Consider the following 20398-nt stretch of genomic DNA (forward strand, 5'->3'; position numbering starts at 1 on the left):
AAGAAGAGAGGGAAATGAGACTGTCTGTTTGGCCAGGATCATCTGGGAGCCCAGAGAGGCTCCCTAACACACAGAAAGAGTAAGTGAGAGACCCTCAATGGTCCACATTTCCATCACAGACTCCTACAATCCTAACAGGGCCCTTTAAGGAGAACCCCTAGACCCTCAAGGGCCCTAAGACTAACAGGGAACTGCCCGGAGACTGTGCAAAGGTATTTCTCCAGAGTGGGAGCTCATGCTGGGTCTCACAAGGTGCCATTTTGAAAGCCAAACTTCCAACAGGCTGTATCCTGCCTGGGGGCCCAATAGCCCTTGTATGTCGACATCCTTGGAGCTCCATTGACATTCACCACCCATAGCCACTGCCATTAGGGCAAAAGTGTAAACTATTGGCAATGACCCCACTGCCCCAAGCAACAAAGCTGTCATACATTTTCATGCACCCTGAGGACAAAGAACCCCCACCCCCAACACACACATACAGCCACCATATATGCAGTCTGAAGGGCACACTCCTGGCTACTTGCATATGGTTGCTGCCACTGAAAACAGCCACACCTTCCCTAATAGCAGAGCTGTAGCACAACTGCTGCCAATCCACCTGAACATTCTGTGAAGGGCCTAGGAATAACCCTGCCCCTGCCTACCACAACCAGCACCTACATGCACCACCAGAGGGCCGGATGACACGTCCACACCGCCCAGCTGCAACCCACCAAGTACCCATGCATACCATCCAAAGTCCTGAAATTGCCCAGCCCAGCACACCACTCTTGGCACCTGAGCACTTATCCCGGGAGCCTGAGGTCAAGTCCACTCAACCTGCCATTATCACCACAGCTAGCATCCACCTGCAAATGTCACATGTGCACCTGGAAACTGTCCTGCCCAGCCCTTCATAGTCACAAGCAATATCAAGATAGACTGCTTGGGAGCCAAAAGATTGTCATGCCACTGCTCTGCCATCATGTGTGCCATAGGAACACTGCTTTAGACTCAAGAGCCCTCCCATCGGCCTGCCCCACTGCTGCCACTACCAGCACCTGAACAAGCTACATGGAGGCCCAATAACTGGTCCACCTGGACCCACTAACACTGGTGCCAGCATATACTGCCCGGAAGATCAAGGATAGGTACACTTGGCCCAATGCTGCCACCACTGGAGCCCACAGATAGGCCCACCTGATATCCTCATTCTCAGCAAAACTTCACCACAGCCACAAACAACTGCACCCTAAGCCACGGAAGAAATCACAAACACCATTGATGTTGTTTACAGTCAAAGAAATGCTGAGACTACACTACTGCACACATCCAGAATCACAGCCAAACTGCCATACTCAACCCACACCATAGATACACCTTCAAGAAAATGTCCCCTGCTATGAAAGCAAATTCAGAAAAATGGGAGAACTGATTATTACACCAGATGCACAGAAATCAGCATAAGAATACAACAAACATGACTGGGTGTGCTGGCCCACAGCTAGCACTTTGGGAGGCCAAGATGTTCAGATCACATGAGGCTAGGAGTTTGAGACCAGCCTGGCCAACATGGCAAAACCCCATCTCTACTAAAAACACAAAAAATTAGCCAGGCATGGTAGTGTGCACCTGTAGTCCCAGCTACTTGGGAGGGTGAGGCATGAGAATCACTTGAACCCAGGAGGCAGAGGGTGCAGTAAGCTGATATCATGCCACTGCACTCCAGCCTGGGTGACAGAGTGAGACTGTGTCTCAAAAAAAGAAAAAAAGAAAGAAAGAAAAAAGAAAAAAAAAGGAAACACAAAAAAGCAAGGAAATATGACATCTTCATAGTAACACAATTTTCTCCAGCAACAGATTCCAATCACAAAGAGATTTATGAAATCCCAGAAAAATAATGAGGTGCAAGAGAATACAGAAAAACAATGCAAGGAAATCAGAAACACAATTCAGTATATGATGGAGAAATTCACCAAAGAGATCTCATAAAAAAGAGCCAAACAGAAATTTTGAACAGAATTTAATGAATGAAATACAAAATATATTCAATAACTTTAACAATAGATTAGATCAAGCAGAAGAAAGAACTTCAAAACTTGAAGACAGGTCTTTCAAAGTAACAAAGTAGACAAAGGAAAAAGAAACCTACATGACATATGGGACACCTTAAAGCAACCTCATCATTGAATTTTTGGTGTCTCTGCAGGTGAGGAGAAAACTAAAGGGACAGGACACCTATTTAATGAAATAATAGCTGAAAGCTTCCCAAATCTAGCAACAGGTTTAGGCATCCAGACACAGGAAGCTCAGAGAAAGCTCAAACATATACAATTCAGAAATATCTTCCCCATAGCACATTATAGTCAAAAGGTAAAATATCAAAGACAGAGAAAATTCTTAAAACAGCAAGAGAAAAGCATCTAGTAACTTATAAGGGAACCCCTATCAGACTAACAGAAGATTTATCAGTAGAAACATCTTAGGCCAGGAGAGAATGAGACGATGCATTCAAAATGCTAAAAAAAAAAAAAAAAAAAAAAAAAAAAAATTTAAAAACCTGTCAGCCAAGAATACTATACTGAGCAAATTTATCCTCATAAATAAGGAGAAATAAAGTCTTTCCCAGACAAGCAAAAGTTAAGAGAATTCATCACTACTAGATCAGCCCTATAAGAAATGCTTAAGGAAATTCTGTACCTGGAAGGGAAAGGTTGATAGCTACCATCATGAAAACACACAGAAACACACAGAAGTATAAAACCCACTGGTAGAACAAATATACAAATAATGAAGAGAAACAAATCAAATGTTACCATTGCAGAAAACCAACAAACCACAATGATAAACAATTAGAGAGGAAGAAAGGAGCAAGGAATATACAAAACAATCAGAAATCAATAAAATGACAGGAATAATCCCTCACATATCAATAATAATATTAACAGAGTAAATGTTTCACTTAAAAGATATATACCAACTGAATAAATACAAAAACATGGCCCAAATATGTGTTGCACATAGGGAATTGATCTCATCTGTATAGACACATACAGTCTGAAAGTAAAGGGATGAAAAAGACAGTCCATGCAAACAAAACCCACAAGTGAGCAGGAGCAGCTATACTTCTATCAAATAAAAGAGACTACAAGCAAAAACCGTAAAAAGAAATAAGGAATGTCATTATATAATGACAAAGGAATCAATTCAGCAGAGGATATAACAGTTCTAAACATATACGAACCCAATATCAGAACACCCAGCTGTATAAAGCAAATATTATTAGCTCTAAAGGAAGAGATAGACTTCAACATAATAATGGTTGGGGACTTAAAAGCCCCATTCTCAAGATTAGACATCATTTAGACAGAAAATTACAGAGAAACATTGGATTTAAACAATACATTAGACTAAAGGGGCCATAATAGGTATTTACAGAATATTTTATCCAACAGCTAAAGAATACACGTTATTTTCATCAGTGCATGGAATGTTCTCCAGAATAGACCATGTATTAGTACACAAAACCAGTATTATTAACAAATTTGTAAAAATAAAAATTATATTAAACATCTTGCCAGAACACAATAGAATAAAACTACATATCAATAACAAGAGAAACTTTGGAGACTGTAAAAGTACATAGAAATTAAACAACATACTCCTGGATGACAACTGGGTCAAGGAAAAAATTCAGATGGAAATCAAAACGTTTCCTGAAACTAATGAAAATAAAAACATACCAAAACCTATGGGACACAGCAAAAGCAGTATGAAGGGGGACATTTATAGCATTAAGTGCCTACATTAAAAAGTAGAAAGATTCCAAATCAACAATCTAATGATGCACCTCAAGGATCTAGAAAGCAAGAAAAAACCAAACCTCAAATTAATAGAAGGAAATCAGCATGCAATAAAAATTCAACATCTCTTCATGATAAAAACTTTCAACAAACTAGGCATAGAAGAAATATACCTCAACATGATAAAAGCCATATATGACACATTTGTAGCCAACATCATACTGAGTGGGGGAAAGCTGAAAACCTTTCCTCCTAAGAACTGGAACAAGATGAAAATGTCCACTTTTACCTCTCCTATTCAACATGGTACTGGAAATTCTAGCCAAGGAAATCAGGAAAGTGAATGAAATAAAAAACATCCAAATTGGAAAAGAGGAAGGCAGGTTGTCCCTCTTTGCAGATGACATGATCTTATATTTAGAAAAATCCATAGACTCTGCCAAAAACTCTTAGATATGATCAATAAATTTAATAAAGTTGCAGAGTACAAAATCAACATATAAAAATCAGTACTGTTTCTATATACCAATAATGAGCTAGCAGAAATGAAATTTGGAAGGCAATCCTATTTGCAATAGCTAAAAAAAGAAAAACCCAGGAATAAATTTAACCAATGAGGTAAAATACCTCTACAAGCAAAACTATGAAACACCGATGAAAGAAATTGAAGAGGACACAAATAAATGGAAAGATATCCCATGCTCATTGATTGGATGAATTAATAGTGTTAAAATTATATTAATTAATATTCTAATTAATAGTGTTCATACTAATATATTAATACATAATACTAATGTATCACATTAGTATTAATTAATAATACTAATTAGTAGTATTATTAATACTACCCAAGGAAATCTTCAGATTCGATGCAATTCCTATCATATTATCAACATCGTTTTTCACATAATTAGAAAAAACAATCCTAAAATTCATATGGAAACAAAAAAGAGCCTGACCAGCCAAAACAATTCTAAACAAAAAGAACAAAGCTAGAGACATTACATTATCTGACTTCAAATTACACTGCAAGGCTATAGTAACCAAACAGCATGGTACTGGTATAAATATGGACATGTAGATCAATGGAACAGAATAGGGAACCCAGAATTAAAGTCACATACCTACAACCAACTGATCTTTGACACAGCCAACAAAAATATACACTGGGGAATGGAAACCTTATTCAATAAATGGTGCTGAGAAAATTAGATAGCCATATGCAGAAAAATGAAACTAGACCCCTGTCACTCACCATATAGAAAAATTAACTCAAGATGGATTAAATATGTAAATGTAAGACAAGAAACTATAAAACTCCTAGAAGAAAACATAGGGGAAACACTTCAGGACATTAATCTGGGCAAAGATTTTATAGCTAAGACCTCAAAAACAAAGGCAACAGAAACAAAAATAGGCAAATGGAATTATATTAAACTTAAAAGTTTCTGCAAAGCAAAGGAAACAATTAACAGAGTGAAGAGACAACATGTTGAATGGGAGAACATATTTTCAAACTATTCATCTGACAAGGGACTAATGCCCAGAAAATACACGGAACTCAGACAACTCAACAGAAAAAGAAACAATTCCATTAAAAAGTGGGCAAAGATCACGAATAGACATTTATCAAAAGAAGGCAGAGAAATGGCCTATAGGTATATGAAAAAAAGCTCAACATCACTAATCATCAGGGAAATGCAAATCATAAACACAATGAGACCTCATCTTACCCCAGTTAGAATGGCGATTAGTAAAAAGACAAAGAAAGTGCAGATGCTGGAGAGGAGGCAGAGAAAAGGGATCTCTTATACACTGTTGATAGGGTTGTAAATTAGTACAGCCACTATGGAAAACAGTACTGAGATTTCTCAAAAAAATAAAAAATCGAAGTATCATATAATCCAGCAATCCTACTACTAGGTATTTATCCAGAGGAAAGTCTATCAGTATATCAAAGGGATACCTGCACTCTCATGTTTATTACACCAATATTCACAATAGTGAAAATATGGAATCCACCTAAGTGCCCATCAACAGATGAATGGATGAGGAAAATATGGTATATATACACAATAGAATGTTATTTGGCTATAAAGAATAAAATCCTGTCATTTGCAGCAACATGGATGAAACTGAAGTTTATTACATTAAGTGAAATAAGTCAGTCACAAATAGATAAATATTGCATATTCTTTATCATATGTGGGAGCTAAAAATGTTGATCTCATGGAGGTAGACAGTAGAATGATAGAGACCAAAGGATGGGAAGATTTCCTGGGTTGGAGGTTGGAATAAAGAGAGCTTGCTTAATGGGTACAAACATACAATTATACAGATAGAATAAGTTCTAATGTTTGATAGCAGAGTAGGGCGATTATAGTTGACAGCAATGTGTTGTATATTTCAAAATAGCTATAAGAGAGGCCTTGAAACATTCCCAACACATAGAAATAAGTACTTGAGGTAATGGACACCCCAAATACCATGACCTGATCATTACACAGCCTATGTATGTAACAAAATATCACATATATCCCATGAAAATGTACAGATATTATGTATCAATAAGAAAATAAAAAAGGAAATAAGCAGTATACAGATTGCGAAGGAAGAAAAAAACCTCTCTGTTTGCAGATGACTTGATTGGCTATACAGAAAATCCAGAGAATCAACGTAAAACACCTGAAACTAATAAGCATATATAGCAAGACTATAGGATACAAGATTAATATACAATTAATCTTATAAGTTTGATTGTTTTTATCAATACCAGCAACAAATAATTACAATTGAAATTTAAAGCGATACAACCTAAAATAGCACCCCCCAAATGAAATACTTGGGTGTAAATCTAACAAATTTTGTATAAGATTTATATGCAGAAAAATTCTGATGAATGAGATCGAAGAATATCTAAATGAATGAAGAGATATTCCAAGTTCCTGAATTAAAAGATTTAATTTTGTTAAGATTTCTATTCTTCCCAGCTTGATCTATGATTTAACACAATCCCAACCTAATGGTAGCAAGTCACTTTGTAGGTATTGACAAACTGATCCTGAAGTTTTTGTCAAAAGGCAACAGACCTTGAACAGCCAACACAATTCCGAAGAAAAAGAACAGAGTTAGAGGTCTAACACTGTTTGATTTTAGGACTTAGTGTAAATTTCAGTGATCAGAATAGTGTGATGTTGGTAAAATAATAGACATATAGTTCAGTGAAACAGAATAGGGAATTCAGAAATAGATCCAGAAAATATTGTCAATTGGTTCGACAAAGTTGCAAGGGAGCAAAGGCAATACAATGTAGAAAGAGTAGTTTTTTCAATAAATTTTGATTGAACAACTGGACATTCACATGCAAAAAAATGAATCTAGACATTGATCTTTTACAAAATGTTTCTGAGTTTTCAAAAATTCAAAATAGATAACAGATCTCAAAATAAAATACAAAACTATAAAACTTCTAGAAAAAAGTATAGGCAACCTTCTGATGGCAATGAGCTTGTAGTTATATCATAAAAAGCATAATTTATGAAAATATAATTAATAAGCCTTAATGTCATCAAGATAGACTAACTTTGGAGGACTTTTAAAGTGTTTCCAGGTATATTCAGATTTTTTTGAGAACATTTTACCAATAATATTGTATCTTGGTAGAATTCCTCTTCCAGAATTTAAAAATTTGCCAGGATGTACCTCAAATCTCTTCTTCCATATCAGCAGCTTATCCAAGAAAACGTGTAATTTTTTCTGTAGCAATCATGTTAATTATTTAGGATCTTTCATTGAAAGACTTAATTATTTCATATGTTTTAAAATATGTGCAAGCAGACTCACACGGTCATAAAATAATTTCTTTTTTTTTTTTTTTATTATACTTTAGGGTTTTAGGGTACATGTGCACAATGTGCAGGTTTGTTACATACGTATCCATGTGCCATGTTGATTTCCTGCACCCATTAACTCGTCATTTAGCATTAGGTGTATCTCCTAATGCTGTCCCTCCCCCCTCCCCCCACCCCACAACAGTCCCCGGAGCGTGATGTTCCCCTTCCTGTGTCCATGAGTTCTCATTGTTCAATTCCCACCTATGAGTGAGAACATGCGGTGTTTGGTTTTTTGTCCTTGCGATAGTTTACTGAGAATGATGTTTTCCAGTTTCATCCATGTCCCTACAAAGGACACGAACTCATCATTTTTTATGGCTGCATAGTATTCCATGGTGTATATGTGCCACATTTTCTTAATCCAGTCTATCGTTGTTGGACATTTGGGTTGGTTCCAACTCTTTGCTATTGTGAATAGTGCCGCAATAAACATACGTGTGCATGTGTCTTTATAGCAGCATGATTTATAGTCCTTTGGGTATATACCCAGTAATGAGATGGCTGGGTCAAATGGTAGTTCTAGTTCTAGATCCCTGAGGAATCGCCACACTGACTTCCACAATGGTTGAACTAGTTTACAGTCCCACCAACAGTGTAAAAGTATTCCTATTTCTCCACATCCTCTCCAGCACCTGTTGTTTCCTGATTTTTTAATGATGGCCATTCTAACTGGTGTGAGATGGTATCTCACTGTGGTTTTGATTTGCATTTCTCTGATGGCCAGTGATGAGGAGCATTTCTTCATGTGTTTTTTGGCTGCATAAATGTCTTCTTTTGAGAAGTGTCTGTTCATGTCCTCTGCCCACTTTTTGATGGGGTTGTTTGTTTTTTTCTTGTAAATTTGTTTGAGTTCATTGTAGATTCTGGATATTAGCCCTTTGTCAGATGAGTAGGTTGCAAAAATTTTCTCCCATTCTGTAGGTTGCCTGTTCACTCTGATGATAGTTTCTTTTGCTGTGCAGAAGCTCTTTAGTTTAATGAGATCCCATTTGTCGATTTTGGCTTTTGTTGCCATTGCTTTTGGTGTTTTAGACATGAAGTCCTTGCCCATGCCTATGTCCTGAATGGTATTGCCTAGGTTTTCTTGTAGGATTTTAATGGTTTTAGGTCTAACATATAAGTCTTTAATCCATCTTGAATTAATTTTTGTATAAGGTGTAAGGAAGGGATCCAGTTTCAGCTTTCTACATATGGCTAGCCAGTTTTCCCAGCACCATTTATTAAATAGGGAATCCTTTCCCCATTTCTTGTTTTTGTCAGGTTTGTCAAAGATCAGATAGTTGTAGCTATGCGGCATCATTTCTGAGGGCTCTGTTCTGTTCCATTGATCTACGTCTCTGTTGTGGTACCAGTACCATGCTGTTTTGGTTACTGTAGCCTTGTAGTATAGTTTAAAGTCAGGTAGCGTGATGCCTCCAGCTTTGTTCTTTTGGCTTAGGATTGACTTGGTGATGTGGGCTCTTTTTTGGTTCCATATGAACTTTAAAGTAGTTTTTTCCAATTCTGTGAAGAAAGTCATTGGTAGCTTGATGGGGATGGCATTGAATCTATAAATTACCTTGGGCAGTATGGCCATTTTCACGATATTGATTCTTCCAACCCATGAGCATGGAATGTTCTTCCATTTGTTTGTATCCTCTTTTATTTCATTGAGCAGTGGTTTGTAGTTCTCCTTGAAGAGGTCCTTCACATCCCTTGTAAGTTGGATTCCTAGGTATTTTATTCTCTTTGAAGCAATTGTGAATGGGAGTTCACTCATGATTTGGCTCTCTGTTTGTCTGTTATTGGTGTACAAGAATGCTTGTGATGTTTGTACATTAATTTTGTATCCTGAGACTTTGCTGAAGTTGCTAATCAGCTTAAGGAGATTTTGGGCTGAGACAATGGGGTTTTCTAGATATACAATCATGTCATCTGCAAACAGGGACAATTTGACTTCCTCTTTTCCTGATTGAATACCCTTTATTTCCTTCTCCTGCCTGATTGCTCTGGCCAGAACTTCCAGCACTATGTTGAATAGGAGCGGTGAGAGAGGGCATCCCTGTCTTGTGCCAGTTTTCAGAGGGAATGCTTCCAGTTTTTGCCCATTCAGTATGATATTGGCTGTGGGTTTGTCATAGATAGCTCTTATTATTTTGAGATACGTCCCATCAATACCTAATTTATTGAGAGTTTTTAGCATGAAGGGTTGTTGAATTTTGTCAAAGGCCTTTTCTGCATCTATTGAGATAATCATGTGGTTTTTGTCTTTGGTTCTGTTTATATGCTGGATTACATTTATTGATTTGCGTATGTTGAACCAGCCTTGCATCCCAGGGATGAAGCCCACTTGATCATGGTGGATAAGCTTTTTGATGTGCTGCTGGATTCGGTTTGCCAGTATTTTATTGAGGATTTTTGCATCAATGTTCATCAAGGATATTGGTCTGAAATTCTCTTTTTTGGTTATGTCTCTGCCAGGTTTTGGTATCAGGATGATGCTGGCTTCGTAAAATGTGTTAGGGAGGATTCCCTCTTTTTCTATCGATTGGAATAGTTTCAGAAGGAATGGTACCAGTTCCTCCTTGTACCTCTGGTAGAATTCAGCTGTGAATCCATCAGGTCCTGGACTCTTTTTGGTTGGTAAGCTATTGATTATTGCCACAATTTCAGAACCTGTTATTGGTCTATTCAGAGATTCAACTTCTTCCTGGTTTAGTCTTGGGAGGGTGTATTTGTCAAGGAATTTATCCATTTCTTCTAGATATTCTAGTTTATTTGCATAGACGGGTTGTAGTATTCTCTGATGGTAGATTGTATTTCTGTGGGATCGGTGGTGATATCCCCTTTTTCGTTTTTTATTGCATCTATTTGATTCTTCTCTCTTTTCTTCTTTATTAGTCTTGCTAGCGGTCCATCAATTTTGTTGATCTTTTCAAAAAACCAGCTCCTGGATTCATTAATTTTTTGAAGGGATTTTTGTGTCTCTATTTCCTTCAGTTCTGCTCTGATTTTAGTTATTTCTAGCCTTCTGCTAGCTTTTGAATGTGTTTGCTCTTGCTTTTCTAGTTCTTTTAATTGTGATGTTAGGGTGTCAATTTTGGATCTTTCCTGCTTTCTCTTGTGGGCATTTAGTGCTATAAATTTCCCTCTACACACTGCTTTGAACGTGTCCCAGAGATTCTGGTATGTTGTGTCTTTGTTCTCGTTGGTTTCAAAGAACATCTTTATTTCTGCCTTCATTTCATTATGTACCCAATAGTCATTCAGGAGCAGGTTGTTCAGTTTCCATGTAGTTGAGTGGTTTTTACTGAGTTTCTTAATCCTGAGTTCTAGTTTGATTGCACTGTGGTCTGAGAGACAGTTTGTTATAATCTCTGTTCTTTTACATTTGCTGAGAAGAGCTTTACTTCCAACTATGTGGTCAATTTTGGAATAGGTGTGGTGTGGTGCTGAAAAAAATGTATATTCTGTTGATTTGGGGTGGAGAGTTCTGTAGATGTCTATTAGGTCCACTTTATGTAGAGCTGAGTTCAATTCCTGGATATCCTTGTTAACTTTCTGTCTCGTTGATCTGTCTAATGCTGACAGTGGGGTGTTAAAATCTCCCATTATTATTGTGTGGGAGTTTAAGTCCCTTTGTAGGTCACTGAGGACTTGCTTTATGAATCTGGGTGCTCCTGTGTTGGGTGCATATATATTTAGGATAGTTAGCTCTTCTTGTTGAATTGATCCCTTTACCATTATGTAATGGCCTTCTTTGTCTCTTTTGATCTTTGTTGGTTTAAAGTCTATTTTATCAGAGACTAGGATTGCAACCTCTGCCTTTTTTTGTTTTCCAGTTGCTTGATAGATCTTCCTCCATCCCTTTATTTTGAGTCTATGTGTGTCTCTGCACGTGAGATGGGTTTCCTGAATACAGCACACTGATGGGTCCTGACTCCTTATCCAGTTTGCCAGTCTGTGTCTTTTGATTGGAGCATTTAGCCCATTTACATTTAACGTGAATATTGTTATGTGTGAATCTGATCCTGTCATTATGATGTTAGTTGGTTATTTTGCTCGTTAGTTGCTATAGTTTCTTCCTAGCCTCGATGGTCTTTACAATTTGGCATGTTTTTGCAGGCGCTGGTACCGGTTGTTCCTTTCCATGTTTAGTGCTTCCTTCAGGAGCTCTTTTAGGGCAGGCCTGGTGGTGACAAAATCACTCAGCGTTTGCTTGTCTGTAAAGTATTTTATTTCTCCTTCACTTATGAAGCTTAGTTTGGCGGGATAGGAAATTCTGGGTTGAAAATTCTTTTCTTTAAGAATGTTGAATATCGGCCCCCACTCTCTTCTGGCTTGTAGAGTTTCTGCTGAGAGATCAGCTGTTAGTCTGATGGGCTTCCCTTTGTGGGTAACCCGACCTTTCTCTCTGGCTGCCCTTAACATTTTTTCCTTCATTTCAACTTTGGTGAATCTGACAATTATGTGTCTTGGAGTTGCCCTTCTCGAGGAGTATCTTTGTGGCGTTCTCTGTGTTTCCTGAATCTGAATGCTGGCCTGCCTTGCTAGATTGGGGAAGTTCTCCTGGATAATATCTTGCAGAGTGTTTTCCAACTTGGTTCCATTCTCCCCATCATTTTCAGGTACACCAATCAGACATAGGTTTGGTCTTTTCACATAGTCCCAAATTTCTTGGAGGCTTTGTTCATTTCTTTTTATTCTTTTTTCTCTAAACTTCCCTTCTCTCTTCATTTCATTCATTTCATCTTCTATCAGCGATACCCTTTCTTCCAGTTGATCGCATCTGCTACTGAGGCTTCTGAATTCTTCGCGTAGTTCTCGAAACTTGGCTTTCAGCTCCATCATCTCCTTTAAGCCCTTCTCTCCATTGGTTATTCTAGTTATCCATTCTTCTAATTTTTTTTCAAAGTTTTTAACTTCTTTGCTATTGTTTTGAATTTCCTCTCGTAGCTCAGAGTAGTTTGATCGTCTGAAGCCTTCTTCTCTCAACTCATCAAAGTCATCCTCCATCCAGCTTTGTTCCGTTGCTGGTGAGGAACTGCGTTCCTTTGGAGGAGGAGAGGTGCTCTGTTTTTTAGAGTTTCCAGTTTTTTTGGTCTGTTTTTTCCCCATCTTTGTGGTTTTGTCTACTTTTTGTCTTCGATGATGGTGATGTACAGATGGGTTTTTGGTGTGGATGTCCTTTCTGTTTGTTAATTTTCCTTCTACCAGACAAGACCCTCAGCTGCAGGTCTGTTGGAGTTTACTAGAGGTCCACTCCAGACCCTGTTTGGCTGGGTGTCAGCACCGGTGGCTGCAGAACAGCGGATTTTCGTGAGACCACAAATTCAGCTGTCTGATAGTTCCTCTGGAAGTTTTGTCTCAGAGGAGTACCCGGTTGAATGAGGTGTCAGTCTGTCCCTACTGGGGGGGTACCTCCCAGTTAGGCTGCTCAGGGGTGAGGGACCCACTTTAGGAGGCAGTCTGTCCGTTCTCAGATCTCCAGCTGCGTGCTGGGAGAACCACTACTCTCTTCAAAGCTGTCAGTCAGACAGGGACATTTAAGGCTGTGGAGGTTCTCGCTGAGTTTTTGGTTGTCTGTGCCCTGCCCCCAGAGGTGGAGCCTACAGAGGCAGGCAGGCCCCCTTGAGCTGTGGTGGGCTCCACCCAGTTCGAGCTTCCTGGCTGCTTTGTTTACCTAAGCAAGCCTGGGCAATGGCGGGCGCCCCTCCCCCGGCCTCGTTGCCGCCTTGCAGCGTGATCTCAGACTGCTGTGCTAGCAATCAGCAAGACTCTGTGGGCATAGGACCCTCCGAGCCAGGTGCGGGACACAATCTCCTAGTGTGCCGTTTTCCAGGCCCGTTGGAAAAGCGCAGTATTAGGACGGGACTGACCCGATATTCCAGGTGCCGTCTGTTTCCCCTTTCTTTGACTAGGAAAGGGAACTCCCTGACCCCTTGCGCTTCCCGAGTGAGGCAATGCCTCGCCCTGCTTTGGCTCACGCACAGTGCGCTTCACCGACTGTCCTGAACCCACTGTTAGGCACTCCCTAGTGAGATGAAACCGGTACCTCAAGCAGAAATGCAGAAATCACCCGTCTTCTGTGTCGCTGGGGCTGGGAGCTGGAGACGGGAGCTGTTCCTATTCGGCCATCTTGGCTCCACCCCAAAATAATTTCTTTCATAGTCTTTGCTATAGTCTAAATGTCAGTGTCTCCCCCAAATTCATACGTTGAAAAATATAACCCAAAAGCAATGGTATTGACAGGTGGGACCTTTAGGAGGTGATTAGGTCATGAGGGCTCTGCTTTCATGAATAGGATTAATATTCTTAAGAAGGAAGATTGAGGGAGTCTGTTTGCCTTCCTGCTATATGAGGACACAGCTAAAAGATGCTAAATTTGAAGAAAGGAATGAACCCTCACCAGACACTGAATCTGCTGGTACCTGGATCTTGGACTTCCTAGCCTCCAGAACTGTAAACAATAAATTTATGCTGCTTATAAATTACCCAGTCTAAGGTATTTTGTTATAGTAGCTCAAACAATCTCAGATAAAAATTGGTAATGAGAGTGGGGGCTGCTTTAACAAATATCTGAAAATGTGGAAACAGCTTTGGAATTGGGTGATAGGTAGCAGCTAGAAGGGCTTTGAAGTACATTCCCATGAATGGACCATAAAACATGATTCTTGTGAGAACCAGGAAAAAGAGAAGAGCTGTAGGGAAGCCTCAGCCTTCTACTGATTGCCTAAATGGTAGCCATTAGAAGGTTGGTAGAAATACAAACAGTAAAGGCCATTCTAATGAGGTCTTAGACACAAATGAGGAACATGTCATTCAAAACTGGACGAAAGGCAATCCTTGTTATAAAGTGGTAATTTGGCTGAATTGTGTTCACGTCCTAGGGTCCTAGTGTTTTGTGGAAGGTACAACTTGTGAGTAATGAAATAAGATATTTGGTGAAAGAAATATCTAAGCCAAGTGTTGAAGGTGTGGCATATCCTTTCTTAACTGCTTATAGTAAAGTGTAGGAAGAGAGAAATGAGTTCAAGATAGAATTTATAATAAAAATGGAAGCAAAACTTCCATTTTTCAAGATTAGGAAAATTCTAAGCATGGCAGTAAAGAATGAAAAAGCAAGTTTTGGAGAGAACACCAATGTTGTGGCCAAGTGACTGTTAAATAAGATTAGTATGGCTAGAAGCCAGGTGCTATTCATTAAGACAATGGAAGAATGACACCAAAGTCATTGTGGAGATCTTCCACAATAGGAGATGCCGCACCTGTCATAGGCCCAGAATGTCAGAAGCTTGAGGAGAGAACAATTTTAAGGCTCCACTCACTTCATTCATGTGCAGTGATCCTTGGTCATCCCAGCTACGGCTTAACCAGGCCCAGGTATAAGTTTGGTGGGCCCTCCAGAAGGCACAGGTGGTAAACCGTGTGGCAGTGTCTACACAGTGCCACCTCCACAGGTCCACAGAGTTCATGAACTGTGTGGCTATGGCTATCTCCAGCTAGATTTCAGAAGATGCTCTGGAAAGCCTCTGTATCCAGACAGAGAACTGCCACAGAGGTGGGGCCACTGCAGAGAGTCCCCATGAAGGCAATGCCCAGCAGAGGCATAGGTTGGGGTCATCACAGAGAGCATCACAACATTTAGTGTTGTTGTGGGAGTAGGCTCTGAGACTCCAGAATGATGCAACTGCAGCCTGGGAGAGCTGCAGGCATGTGATTCCAATGTATGAGAGGTACTGTGTGGCGTGCACCCAGCCAAGCCTTAGGGGTGGGGCTGCCTGATCCTCAAAGGCCCCACTCCCAAAGCTTGGTTGTGCCCCAGTGTGTATAGAAGGCAGGACATCAAGTCAAAGGATATTATTCTCAAGCCTTAAGATTTAATGTTATTAGCCCTGTTGGGTTTTGGACTTTGAATCAATTACTCTTTTGTTCCTTTCTAGTTCTCTCTTTTGGAATGAGAATGTTAATCTTATGCCTACCCCAACATTGTATTTTGGAAGGACATGACTTCTTTGATTTCATAGGCTCACAGCTGGAGAGAAATTTGCCTCAGGATGAATCACACATTTGAGTCTCAACAATTCCTGATCTTGATGACATTTAGATGAGACTCTGGACTTCAGGCTTTTGAGTTGGTGCTGGAACAAGGTAAGACTTTGGGGACTATTAGAATGGAATCAATGCATTTTGCATGCGACAAGAACATGAATTTGGGGGGATCAGGGTGAAATGCTATGATCTGAATATGGTTTTACCACCAAAATTCATATGTTGAAATCTAACCTCCAGTGCAACACGTATTGAGAGATGAGGACTTTGGGAGGCAAAATGGGGGCCTTTGGGAAGTGGAGACCTTATAAATTAGATTAGTGCTTTTATAAAGGCTTCAGGGAGCCTGTTTGCCCTTCTGCCATATGAGGACACAGCTAGAAAGTGCCATCTTTGAAGCAGAGACTGGATACTCACCAGACATGAAATCTGCTTATTTTATCTTGAATTTATCTTAAACTTGAAATCTTCTGGTTTTATCTTGAACTACAGCATCCAGAATTGTAACCAACCAATTTATGTTGTTTATAAATTACCCAGTCTAAGGTATTTTGTTATAGCAGCTCAAACTGGACAAAGACAATGTTCAAAAAGTATTTTTTGTTCTTATTGTTTCATAAAATGTACAACTTATGCCTCAACAATCATAGCAAGATTTATTCTCTTAAAAGCCAGCAAACTTCTGTTTGGTGGTGATTATTATATCCTTTGCCCATTCCTTGACAAAAATTTTTAAATGTAATGATTCATATACCTTTTTCTGATAAAGTTAATGAATTTTATGGTTGTTGACAAAACTTATTTTAAAACTGTAGGAAGAGTTTTGTTGTGAGTACATGAATTTGTTAAATGATGATGCGAAGCACTTTCTTTTCCCTAAAAGTAGTAAAAACTAGAGACATTATCAAACATCATGGGAGCTCCATCTGAGCAAAGAATATAAACCTTACTTCCTGATATAATTACTTTGGCCAAAATATGATGTGCTAAGTTTATTAACTGCAATAATTTCTAAGTAATAATGACTAAAAACAATATTTTTAGATATCTGTAATTGCAATTTGATATAAAAATCTCTAATTTCTATTGGTAGCCAAGTCAGGGATACTGCTATTGCTACTGTAGTTTGTTTCCTCTATTCATCATTGAAGGAAAGTATAAATATCAATTAGATGTTAGTGAAAATAAAAGGTAATCTTTTTCCATTCAGATTCACAGATTTGCCCTGAATCTGTAGATCTCTTGGGGAACCCATGGATGTTACTGATCTGCTCAGTAAATTATGACAGAAAAATGACTAACAATCTAAAATAAATGATTCTTAAGTAACATCATAATTTTAAAAGGTTCTAGAACGGTCAAAAGTATCAATATTTTTAAAAATTGCAAAATAAATAGAGAAACATATTGAAATATGTTTTAATTTTGGAATGGGACAGAACTTTCTGAGCTTGTTATATAGTATAGAGACCATCAATAAGTGGAAAAATGTGTGACCATAAAATAAGCTATCCAAAGAAGAAATACAAAAGACCAATAATACCAGCAGCTCAAACTCTCCAATAATTAAAAAAATTAAAACAGCAATTATTTTATATTTTTGTCTACTGAATTGGTAAAAATAAATCACACTGATAATATCCAGCATTTTTAAGCAAAAATTTCTGTTTTTAAAAAAAATTTTTATTTTATTTTAAGTTCCTGATACATGTGTAGGACATGCAGGTTTTTTTTACATAGGTAAATATGTACCATGGTGGTTTGCAGCACATATCAACATATCAACTAGGTATTAAGTCCCACATGCATTAGCTATTTATCCAGATACTCTCCCTCTGTCCGCCCCCTCGACAGGCCCCAGTGTGTGTTCCTGTGTTCGTTTGTTCTCATTATTCAGGTCCCACTTATAAGTGAGAACATGCAGTGTTTGGTTTTCTGTTCCTGTGTTCGTTTGCTGAGGATAATGGCTTCCAGTTCCATCCATGTGCCTGCAAAGGACACGATCTCTTTCCTTTTGATGGCTGCAATAATATCCAGCATTTTTGAAGGTATAATAAATCTGCCACTCTCTCATACTATTGTTGGGGTTGCAAATTTTTATGACCTCCTGAGGGTGAGAGGACTAAGGAAAGGGAATCATCAATTTCAAATGTGTGTACTTTTTGAAACAATTAATACCCATTTTAAGAACCCAGTGGCCCACCAGGGGCAGGTCAGTGGGAAGATCTGCCCAGGATATAGGTAATCAAGGAGTTTGTAGAGAGTTAAAAAAAACAAGATTAAAACCAACCAAAAGTTATTCTTCTTTGTATTACCAGTATGCACCAGCAATTCTAAGCAATTTCAGTAATAAAACACGTCTCCCAGTTAGGGCTGACTGCTCATTGTCACTCGCTCAACCCACCCCTTGATTGCTACTTTAAGATTTAGTCCTACAGAATTACTAATTCAGTGCAGCATTATTTATAATAATAAAATAGGCACCTGGCCGGGCATGGTGGTTCATGCCTGTAATTCCAGCACTTTGGGAGGCCGAGGCAGTTGGATGACTTGAAGTCAGGAGTTTGAGACCAGCATGGCCAATATGGTGAAACCCTGTCCCTACTAAAAATACAAAAATTAGCCGAGTGTAGTGTTGTGTGCCTGTAGTTCTATCTACTCGGGTGGTTGAGGCAGGAGGATCACCTGAGCCCAGGAGGCGGAGTTTGCAATAAGCTGAGATAGCACCACTGCACTCCAGCCTGGGCGACAGAGCAAGACCCTGTCTCAAGAAAAAAAAAAGGCACCAATTTAAATACAATGGTAAAATAAATTAGACACCTATTGTTCAACATCATTCCGCTCCTAAATCAGATGGAACTCTAATAGAAAGTGGCCCTGACCTATTCCATCTCTACTAAAAATACAAAAATTAGCCAGTTGTGGTGGCACACACCTGTAGTCCCAGCTACTTGGGAGGCTGAGGCAGGAGAATCTCTTGAACCCAGGAGGCAAAGGCTGCAGGGAGCCAAGATCGTGTAACTGCACTCCAGCCTGGACAACAGAGTGAGACTGTGCCTCAAAAAAAAAAAAATAATAAAATAAAAAGAGAAATGAAAAGAAAAAGACAAGTTATATAATCTTACTAAATTTAAAAAGTATGTGTATATGCATGTGATATGTGTTGTGAGTATGTACGTATGCTTAGAAAATTCAGAAAGCAACTATTGTTACTCCTAGGGGCCAGCCTTGCAGAAAAACAAAAGGAAGAATGTGTTACTTTTGTATTACTTAGAGAAAAATCCACTAAAATGTTAAAAGAAAGAAAAGAAGGAAAGAAGTAAGAAGGGAGAGAGGAAGCGGGGAAGAAGGGAAAAAGAAATAGTATTCAAATACTATGTGATTCAAATCTATGCTCTGTTATTAACCATGAGTCTAAATTTTCTTCAGCTACAAAACATGGCTGGGTGCGGTGGCTCATTCCTGTAATCCCAGCACTTTGGGAGGCCGAGGCAGGCGGATCATGAGGTCAGGAGATGGAGAACATCCTGACCAACATGGTGAAACCCCGTCTCTACTAAAATACAAAAAAAAAAAAAATTATCTGGGCATGGTGGCACGCACCTGTAGTCCCAGCTACTCTGGAGGCTGAGGCAGGGGAATCACTTGAACCTTGGAGGTGGAGGTTGCAGTGAGCTGAGATCACACCACTGCACTCCAGCCTGGCGACAGAGCGAGACTCCATCTCAAAAAAGCAAAAACAAACAAGAAAAAATAATAAAAAAGAAAACCCTAAAAAACACATATTCAAATAACTAAAGAGAAAATCTTTTCAAATAGGACTTAAAGGCTTAAATGAAGACCACGAGGAATGATGATAGGATATGCTGAGGAAACTGATGAGATTCAGTTGGCTATCATGAAGTTTTGTACAGAAGTGTGGGGAGAAAAGTGCGAATTAGGTAATGGAGAGTTTGAGTATAGGACTACTCCATGTCCATCACAGTCCATCTCTTGCATTTCTCAGATTCATTTCTTCACATACATTTTGGCAAGCAACTCTTTCAGGATTCATTCCAGCAGGCCTTCCTGCCTGGAGGAAACTTAAAAGAAGGTTAGTGAAATAAACTATGGCCCCTGCCTCTACAAATGTTCTTAGTAAATATGAATTTCTTTTGTCAACAGTGTAGCAGAGTATTATTTTTTAAATACTTACCAGTTTGTGTCCTCTTACCAATAAAATATTTCCTCCTTATCTAACATCTGCCATTTAGGTAAAGCTCTGAATTAGATTTGGAAAAGAAGAGGATGCAGGGAAAATGAGAAGGGGAAGTAAAAGATCAGCCTGCTCCTTGCAGGCAAGAAAGGGATACAGTGGTAGGGTGAGAACAGCAAGTGTTGAGATGTTTTGCTGTAACAGGACACCAAAGTAGAAATGTATGAATCACTGAGATGGAATACCATGTACCTGTTAAAATAGGTGGAGTGGAACTACATGTACATTTTACCACAATAATGCAAGCTGTGATATTATTCAAACAGTACTTGGAACAGGTATAATATACTCTTAATGTTGAATCTGTACATATTTAGTTATTCTATAGAAACATTCATGGAAATGATAAACATGACATTTAAAATCGTTGGCTCTATGAAACATAAAATCTGAGATTGAATTTAGTGTGCTTGGCATCAGCCCCTGTGGAAAGG

General features: G+C 38.8%; 1 long non-coding RNA gene across 1 annotated transcript in view; it reads left to right on the plus strand.

Annotated features, from left to right (window-relative positions):
* The window catches only part of LOC134736248 (uncharacterized), a 57826-nt gene extending 37696 nt beyond the window's left edge, over positions 1-20130 (plus strand). Inside the window, exons 2-4 of the long non-coding RNA XR_010120145.1 lie at positions 15685-15808; positions 17607-17757; positions 19139-20130. This is a non-coding gene — a long non-coding RNA (uncharacterized lncRNA). The remainder of the gene's footprint in view (positions 1-15684; positions 15809-17606; positions 17758-19138) is intronic.
* Positions 20131-20398: the final 268 nt, after the last annotated feature.

Source organism: Symphalangus syndactylus, chromosome 3, assembly GCF_028878055.3.
Source record: "Symphalangus syndactylus isolate Jambi chromosome 3, NHGRI_mSymSyn1-v2.1_pri, whole genome shotgun sequence".
Taxonomy (NCBI): domain Eukaryota; kingdom Metazoa; phylum Chordata; class Mammalia; order Primates; family Hylobatidae; genus Symphalangus; species Symphalangus syndactylus.